The following is a 9,932-nucleotide window of genomic DNA, read 5'->3' as shown; positions in this document are numbered from 1 at the left end:
TGAATCATGCCAACGTGTTTATCTCAGTGTCGTGTGATGTATTTGTTGTTTATTTGCTTGGTAGCAGACATCATTAGCGGAATAGTTAGTCGCCAATTGTCGATTATCAGTCCGACAGCCGAATGCCCACGCAGATCGCTGTCGACTGCTCAACTGGTGGAAAAAGTTAACATAAATAATAACGAAACGGACAAAGAACAATGGTGGAAAAAATTATTTCATAAATGTTAGGCACTAATTTGATAAAGTTGTATGCTTTATCAATGAAGCGGAGACGATGCTGGCAGGAAACAGAAAGAAAATGGCCTTATTCTATTGTGTTGAACAAATTGATCCTATCAGACATCGTGATTATTGTTTTTCCTATTTTCATTATCACGTCGCAGATTATAAGCGTACTTCTAGTTACAAGATCATGATCACTTTTACGGAGGTTGGCAACACCTCGCAGCGACAATAGCTAGCAGCAACAAGACATCCGAAGCTTCTGTTTTCAATTGGTAGTGATAAAAAATTGAAGCATGTATAAGTTAGGCTTCGCGCTACTTCGTACTGGTCACGTACGATAGACAGCTAATACTTTACCGAATTCCTGTTGCAACTGGTTGTATTAGGTAGGATTTTGCGAGAGAAGGGTTATTCGAGCACGATTGCCTATACATATGCACCTGCCAACAGTTCTATTACGAACTTAGAAGACACGATATGTAACTCTATTCCATGTCTAATAGTAGCTCAGTACGACAAACAACCTGACGCACACGGTGCGCCTTTGGATTTTCTAGTTCCGGCAGATCCTGACTTAACATTGAGTCGTCCTAGTTCTTACCAAACTTCATCGGTTAATATCGTGGCCTAGATCAAGGCGTTCATGTGCGGAAATTCCTATGCGAATGGGAAGCCAAGCTCAAAAATACAAGACGTATTAATTGGTCGCTGCTTACTTTTAGCAAACGCCTGAACTGATCCTGAAACTGCAAACCAGCACTGGCTGTATGTGATTGTCATTGAGCGCCGACAAAACAGAACTCGACGGCGTAACGGCAGTGACAACTACCTCCTACAACCATCAGAACCAGTCAGCCGGTATAGGGAATATCGCTGGGGGGTGATGCCTGTCTTCCGACCAAATGGCAATAAGCGCTCAACGACAGAGCGGCATGTGGTTAGTCAATAGAATGCTCCGATAAATGCGTGCGACGACATTTCCACGTGTGGTGTCGTGTCGTGTGTTGTTGTCCCCCAAGACTGCTCGCGAGATTTAAGGATTCGCGCGAAGCCCCAGTCCCGATCGGATCGGCCGCAGCATGGCGGTTTCGAGCGGGTAGTTCACATCGTGTCGTCCTTCTTCTGGTGGAGTTCCGTTATGTTATTCAACTAAAGAGAGCTAGCTGGCTTGCTGGCATGGCCGTCCAGCGTACCATCTTTGCTTGCATTAGAATTTCGCCGCTGTTGTTCTCGATCCTGGTTCTGTTAGAGGCACATTGTTAGGATCGGCGGTAAAGAGACTGTTGGAAATATGCTGTCTGTAGCGACAAAAACAGCGGACAAATGCTGTGTTATTCCAGCAGCGACCAGCGTCCTAGCCATCACCGCTACATCCGATAACACAGCTGTTGGAGTTGTGCGTACCTGCACAATCACGTCTTCTACTAGGACAGCTGCAGCAGCGACACGTCAGTAGCATTAGTGGGTATGGTGTGTCCTTGTTGTGCTACTGTTACGGCCATTGCATCAGTTTCACTCGCCTTTTCTTCAGTTCTGTCTTCGTAGCACCGTATACGTAGTAGCTTCGCTCTGTTCCCCCGCGGGGCTCTCAGTTACCAGGTCTGCTGGCAACAGTTACCGCCAACGCCGTCATCAGCAGCTTCACCATCTTTACCATAGCAACTAGCGCCATCAAACAGCCGGAGCTGAACCACCAACGGTTGATTACAGATTGCTGTGCGCCGGTGGTTAGCACGGGCGCCAAAGGACCCTACGGAATCCTTTGCAACGACATCACTAGTGCTACTGTAACTACGGCAAATACCGACATTGTGTTGACGAAATCGCCGGCGCCGTAGAACGACTTGCCGCCGCTCACGATGCAATGGCCTAATATTGGCATTCGCTAGCTGCCGTTCGCAGAGTTCTTCTACTTGTGCGAAGAGGAAGTGAACATCGCATTTGCGGCCCGCGTGTATAATGTCTAGCATGCACAACGACGATCCTGAGTGGCTAAACGAGTTGGTTGGCTATGGGTGCCACTGGAAAGTAGGGAAGTGGGCTGGGAGCTAGCTTGGCGTAGAGTCCAATTGATTAGGGCTGGAAGTGGGTTGAAAAAATGTTTTGCCACTTGGCCATAATATCAGCTAAGGTCTAAACTACTGTGGATTTGGCGCGAACAGGCTATTTTCCATCCTGGTTTCCGGGTTCGATGGTGACATGCCCAGTGCTTTCCACATTTTCTACTTAAACCTTCAGAAAGGAGGTCGGAGATAGGTGGTCGTAGCTAGGACCTCGATGGTTCCGGGGGCTATCATTGAGTTAAACAGGAATTTTATTTGTACAAGTGTACGTGTACACAGATTAGCTCTGAGGCGACATGAGCTTATTTTGAAGCGAATGTCTCGATACCAAGACACACCAGAATGACAAAAATACAGGACATCATAAAGAGAATAACCATGTAATATAATCGAGGAAAGGTGTTCCCCGTTCAGTTTGGGAAAACTGAACAAGTATTTAGCCAAAAATAGTTCATCGTTCCCTATTAAAGTTGGGGGTGTTTGCAGCAAAGTGACTCATAATAAAAACTACATTGTTTATCTCAGCTATTATTTTGGTAAACAGTTGCGTTAAGCAGAACTGATTACTGCTAGATATTGTAAATTAACCATGATGAAAATTGTATTATTCAATTGATATTCTTATGTAAATGGGTTTACGGTTATATCTCACGAAATCAGTGGCTTAAATGCATTCACATGCGCGGCGACCCACTATTTTTCCAAAAAACAGAAAACCGCCTCAATTTATTCATCTAACATCCTTATTATCCGATGACCACTCAAGCGTTCTCAATGGACACCATCATGTCTTACGCTATGATTCTGTCTATTCGCTAGCGGCTTTTCTTCGCTGTTTGGAAAAGTTTACATGCAGTCATCTAGCCAGTGTCTAGATTTCTGCGATGGGTTTTATATGTGGGTCTGAGTTAATCTGGCAACGTTTCGTGAGTTGCGTTGTCTGAGTTAAAGAGGCCAACAACAGATTGATCCGCCTGTCGATGTTTGCGCTATATATAAGACTAGATTACACGCCTTTCCTCCTGGTCAGTCACCAACAGTGACATCTCACGGGAACAAATCATCAAACATTAATGCTTTGGGAACTGTTGCGTCAATTGGAAGTTAATAGTAATAGTTAATAGAACTCGCAAGAGAATAAACACACGCGTCGTGTGTGAGTGGAAGATGTCCACACATTATACTTAGATAAATATACTTTTTATATTAAGTTACCCCAACGGACGAATGCTGCCAATTGAATCGGCTCCTGGGAAGCCTTTTTCTGACATTTGACGAATCGCATGGGATCGCAGCGAAAGTTAGCATGTCAACAACGATGCCAGAAACAAAGGTAAAACAGAGATAAAATGGTATCTTATAAGATATTTACATTTGGCAACAAAATCAAGTCTCTCATATGGTTACACTGATAATGTTCCCTTTTCTTCATTCAAGTTGACTTATGTTGTTTTTATTGTTGCGCTAGAGTTTATCATCTGATAAAGCGACCGAAACGTGTTTCCTATTTTATTACAATTTATCTTGGCTTTAGCTGAAGAGAAAGGGATGAATGCTTTGAATCGATCTTCATCAGAACCGGATGGTTTAGATATCTGCACAAAACTGTGACAGCATCACATCACTACCACTCGATGTTCTCAGCTATCTATTCAGTTACCATTGATTGTGTGGCCGTGTCCAATATCTGAATACTATCGTAATTTAAATAATCAACTATCGCCAATTGAAGGAAATCAGTACGTTTTAAAATAGCATACAGACAATGATAGCGATTCGAGTATAAAAAAAAAAGCGTAGCATAGAGACAACCTAACACGCAAGGGTGTCGAGCAGTGCCATTTACATCGACTTATAATGTGGCCATTTTCCCAACAAGGGAAAACTTAGCGGGAATGAAACGGTTGAATCGTCAAAGTGATCAAAGTTAAAGGGTGACGTTAAGATAAAGTTCGGAATGCCGAGGTCATGGCGTGGTGCTACCTAGGTTTAATGTTCAAAGCTAATAACCAAACCTGGTTTGTAACTGCTTAGCGGCTATTCAGTTTGCAGTACAGAGGTAACCTGCGTATACTGTATTACTTTACTTTTAATTGATACGTTTGGGCCAGTGACCGCTTGGTGTTGTAATTAAACGCTGCCCTCGCATAACACCAATGGCCGTTAGAAGTTCCCGATCCCTGTAAAAGACACAACGTTACACAAGAAATACATCCTATGTGATACGAATACGTAAGGCGAAAAATCCACTTAGTATTAAACTATACTTGGCTAAGTTAAACTGAGCTTGAGCAAGATATGCTACAATACAGTCGAAAGAATAGTACGCAAGGTGCTTAAGAAAAAGCACACAGCTGATTCTCACTATTTTTAGGGCCCAACTTTTTGTTCCCGGCTGTAAAATCTCGCGAACTGTTAGTATGATAACCCGTGCTTTTGAGCCGAGATCGACTTATCAGCTATAGCCCTCAGTACGATGTCTATAAGTGGGGTTTGCCTTGGCCCGCAAACAGGTGTGTATGCAGTTTGCGCAATCATAAGACCATTTGAGAGACGAAAGGTAAATATGAATAGCGAACTGGACGAAAAGCATTTCATATAGAACTGTATCATCACAAAATTCCGTAATCAACCTGTTGACGGGGCATTGACGAGCGTACTATAACAAAAGCTAGACGGCCTGTTGTTTCTCTAACACGGCAGTTACGGTTCATTTCATGCTAATGGATCAAGCGACTAGTGCAACCAGCGGTTATGATTTCCTTATCGGTGATTCCGTACTTTCGCGTTTTAAATTTACACAGCATAAAAACTCTAATCTGCTAGTTTGTGGCCTCTGACATAGGGGCGATATTGTTGCTGCTTCTGTAGCTTCTGACCGCTTCGTATAATTGTCATCATATATATATATATATATAAATAACTGAAGCTTAAAGAAGAGATACCAGACACGTGGAAAAACGTATAACGTCCGATTACGGCATGTATACAATAAATGTAGCAATCGTCACTCTACGGCTCGGCTATCTGGCTTCACCCATCTTTCATGATGATAGGCCCATCGTTAACGTGCACTACTTGACACTGACCACACGTCACGCACGCACCCATGGGCGTCTGAAACTGCGTTTCCGGCATTTGTCAGCAGCAGAAACGGGCTTGCGATAAAAGCCGCGGTATTAGTTTAGCATTTTGTCGCTTTCTTTTCAATATTTCCCACCATTTTGGTCTTCCTTCTCATCCTCGAGCTTTTCGCGTTTGGAAAATTATCTCGAAACTATTTCATTTCAAATAGTGAACTGGCGAAGGTAGTGCGCTTTTGACTCGTTTTCGGTTCTAAAAAGTAGAAATTCGGTCAAGTCAATAATAGCAAAAGTAATAGATCAATAGCTCCGGACGCTTCTGACCAGATTGCTCCGACACTGCTCTAACTAGATTTGGCTGTCGAAAATTTCAATTGCATTCAGGCAGTAACGGAAGTGAACGACAACCGCAGTGTCATAATCAGCTGAGGTGGGTCCCAATAATGTCGATGCTCGTTTGCTTGCTTGCTTGTTTATTCGACTAATCGATCGGTAGGTCCATCGATAGAGCTATGCGACTAGAAAACGCTCTGCTACGCATATATGACGCGATATACGTAGAATGTTGGCGGAACCGAATTTTTTAAGCGGAAGATTCTTAAGACGGCAGCAGCATCGTCGAACTCTGCATGAACAACCAGTACAACCTGATTGCTTTCTGAAGACATTCTGTCCAGCACTAGCTTGTCACGGCAGATGTTGGGGGCAGAGATCTGAACGTGAGTACCAACATTGCGCCGTTTACACCTATAGTTGCTGACGGATCTTTAGCGCAAGGTGAGTATGCGAATTAAAAGTGTCGGTGCAAATGTTGATCTATATTCGGTCGAGGAATACGCTGCTGATACGTAATGGGACTGATTCTAGCCGCTAGACTGAAAATCTCACAGCGCCATACATCTAACGGTTTAAACGTATGCGTAGATATGAGCAACGTAAGAGGAGATCCGACGTTAAAGAAATATCTTCACAAGATGCCTTTATGGAAAAGTAGTTTACTTAAAAGTTGCTTATTTTCTACCCATTAAATTTTGTGCAAGTATTTTAAGTAATTTATTTAATAGCTGCTAAATATTAAATAATTCTAATCCAGAGAGGAGGAGTGGTGACCTCGCATCTATGCCCACAGAATTGGTTGATAGTCACCATTAGCTTGATCATTTGATCTGATGCGTCTGCTCAGAACTCGATATTTAGTAAACTCTTATAGCGTGAGAGTAAAAAGGAGCAACGGGATAACTGAAATATAGGGACAGAAATTATTCTGATGTTGTTTCTAATGACACATTCATGTTGTTCTTGGTTAAATTCAGTAGATAAATACTAGTTGAATGTTAGTCTATAGTAGTAGTCGTCATGTATACAGATGTGGCCATTTTGTTCGTTTACCGGCGCGTAACGATGATTGACTACTCGTTAACGATTTGAAATTCTAATAGCTTTGAAAGGCCTGAAGATCTTTAAATAACTTGTTGTTTAATAATAGGAAAGCACAATTCGTGAACTATACTAATTAGCCATAGAAATTGAAATAAGGAACTAACGCATCAAGACTAATCTATGAGCTGCGAGAATGGTGGTGTGTGAACTGGCAAAAAACACTATCTTTTCTTAGCCTATAGATAATACCAACCATGCATTTTCTGCCTCCATCTTGAATAACTTTTTCCGATTAACAATAATTAAACTTGCTCAAATGTAATATTTGATAACTAAATTTTCAGACAAGTGAGGTAGGCAGGCAGGCAGGCAGGCAGGCTCGTAAGCAAGCGAAGGAACTTTTGCGGCAAGCCGACGAAAGTGTATTTAACTAAACGTAATAAAAAAGCGTGACTTAATTCGCGTCTAACCTAACCTGTATTTGCCTAATTTGACCTAAATGAGACGAATGAGACACGTATCTTTAACTATGAAAAGTTTAGCTGAGTTTAATGCAGAAGCCGACGATTTCTATTCGACACTGCGATTTTGACGTACACGCCAAAGATACTTCCGAATTATTATGATAAACCAAGTATATGTTTTACGTAAATAAACAAATATGTCGCATGCAGAATTCATTATGAATTTCTTCGAAGTTGATTTGTCCTTTGTTTGAGTATGAATCCTACAAAGCAACAATTATTTCATTACGGACGTCCGCTCAACTAGACGTTGGAGTGGAGCGATACTGCGGAGTGCATTCATGTTTTTCAGCAATACTAACAAGTATTTTCCTGATATATAAAAAAAGTAGAAAAATAGATGGCGGACTAGAGTACCGCGTATTGCGCCGGTAAAGTTTGTCTCGTTCAGCTTATGATAAGAAAACAATTGAGTGAGATATGATTTGTCGGTAGTAGCGTTTTACGTGTAGAAATCCGAATGAATAAACGGAATATGGAAAAACGATGCGCACGCCACAATTAAGTCATTACAGGTTATATCTGCTATTGCTACTGCGGCATTGGACCTTCCTAAGGCTCTAAAAATATGACAACTAAACAAGATGGCGCCTTTTTATACTCAACTTGTCGATATGATAGGTGAATGGTGTATTTTATCCGAGTTTTTACTGTTATTAGTACTACTTTACTAGTTTATTGATCAAGAGGACTATTTATTGATATAGTAGTATGATATGTATTTCGGACATTCATACAAACCGGCTGTAACGAATCCTACACTTTATTTAAAGCTCACTGATTTAGAAGATCCTACGTGGCCTAGTTTATTTCTAGTTAATTGCTTTTGGAAGTATTTTAGTTAAATATTTTATTGTCTGGAACGATATATATATCTATTTTTTTTCTTCTCCGGAAGTAACGTCGCATTTTGGTGGTAATTGCCCGACGCTGAAGATCATGAATCTACATTTAAGAACATTTGAAATACATATTGTATCAAGGAACGTCATATACTGGAATGTCAACTTCCACATAAGGAAAAAATAACAGGTAAAATCGCACCCAAACAACGTAATAGAATTAGATCCTTATTTTTGGGCAGCCGACCCAGGGAAAATCTCTTTAGTTATTTGATTATAAAAACTTTGTGTAAGCATGGCTCAACATACACATTTCGGCTGAGAGGCGATGGCTTGACAGCTTCTTAAGTTGAATTTATATGGGCGTGTTAAGTCGTCTTCCTTTAAGTAAGACCTTTTGCCACTTTTCTACACTATTTAGATTATTGACTCTTATAGCTAGATCTATCCCTAGGCATACGCATATAGCTATTAAAAAAGCTAAGTTGTTTTTAAATACTTTGTTGTAAAAGAGACTTTTCAACTACGTATGTCAAGATAAAAAAAAAAAAAACTAATAAACTTTGCTTTGTGATATATTTCAAATAAAGGATAACTGTGCATTTTAGGCTCCGGCGTAAATCACGTGCACAGGACTGGATTTATTATGGGTTTAGATAAGACCTGGAACTTTGGAGTGCGTGGCGTTTTTTTTTTACTTGGACCATTAAATGTCCATAACCTCATTGTCGCTTCTTTTATCGGTTGACTAAAACTCAGTCTATTAACTGCTGTTTTAGGTCCAGCCAACGACACAGATACTACTCAATGCTGTGCCTTTATTTATTTGCCGTCAATGAAGCAGGTTTCTATTGGTTGATTAGCCTGTTTTTGTACCTGCCATATATGAAACGTACCGCTGTTAATCACCATCCTAAATAACTGTTATTTGTCTGATAAAAAAAAAAAGGTTGATTTTAGAGTGATTACCGGTTCAGCTAGGGTTTATCATTTATCGCATATATAGCACGCGTACCGTTCGATTTAAGCCGGGATTTAAGAATCTCAAACAAGCGCTAAAAGTAAAGAACGACATTGTTGCCTGTCAAATTGTTGCCAATCCGTTGAAAATTGCCAATCTGTTATAAAATATCGTCTGTTTTCAGATTTTAATTTTGTACATACATTTAGTTCATTCAAAACACTTCCATCTTGAAATGCTTATTTTCATCAAAGCTTTTTAGTTGCAGTACGCAGCTTGTTATTGCAATAGGCAATATGCGTGAAATATAGAACAATTCCCAGTAACGAACAGTCATCCACCAGGTGTTAATCCTGGCTAATGGATACATTTAGGCTAAATCATACGCGCAAGTTGTTCCTTAAAGTAAGTTCAAATCCATCCAGAATGATATTAACATGCCAAACTCTATAAGCATGCCGTCACTCAACATGGAGACTGTTAATATAACATGCGTGCAAAAATGCGCGTACTTTATAGCGATCTAGCAAGACAGTTGTTTGCGGTCACTGTCAGATCGCCGGGTGACTTTCTATTAGGACAAAAAAGCTGCTTGCCCTGGATATCAGTATTTCATAGCTTACCTTTGATCTACTTTAATCCTACGACAGGCCTCATAGGAGCTGGTCAGGAAATTAGTAGAAATCTTTTCAAATTATGAAAGGACATTTGTCAGTTGACGAGAAGCTGCCTAAGGTGTCGCCAAAAAGCATCGAAGACAGCTCACAAAGTAACTGTCATCGTGTTTCTACTTGCGTCGTATATTGAGTGAGCGATTAGGCAGATCTAGTTAACAACCCGCAAAGCGACCT

The 9,932-nt window shown here is 40.8% G+C and overlaps 1 protein-coding gene and 1 long non-coding RNA gene across 5 annotated transcripts in view; both read left to right on the top strand.

Annotated features, from left to right (window-relative positions):
* The window catches only part of LOC111267766 (uncharacterized), a 16,826-nt gene extending 9,598 nt beyond the window's left edge, over nt 1-7,228 (top strand). For 2 of the 3 annotated variants that reach the window (XR_002684809.2, XR_002684808.2), the window contains exons 2-3: nt 5,759-6,151; nt 7,099-7,228. This is a non-coding gene — a long non-coding RNA (uncharacterized LOC111267766). The remainder of the gene's footprint in view (nt 1-5,758; nt 6,152-7,098) is intronic. The other variant, XR_002684810.2, reaches the window with a different exon arrangement.
* snu (ABC-type transporter snustorr) overlaps nt 1-9,932 on the top strand; it is a 69,537-nt gene that overhangs the window by 19,473 nt on the left and 40,132 nt on the right. The window lies entirely within an intron of this gene.

Source organism: Varroa jacobsoni, unplaced genomic scaffold (genome assembly GCF_002532875.2).
Source record: "Varroa jacobsoni isolate VJ856 unplaced genomic scaffold, vjacob_1.0 scaffold_1218, whole genome shotgun sequence".
Classification (NCBI taxonomy): Eukaryota; Metazoa; Arthropoda; class Arachnida; order Mesostigmata; family Varroidae; genus Varroa; species Varroa jacobsoni.
The sequence above is the reverse complement of the archived record's forward strand: the minus strand, read 5'-3'. Positions and strand labels throughout refer to the sequence as shown.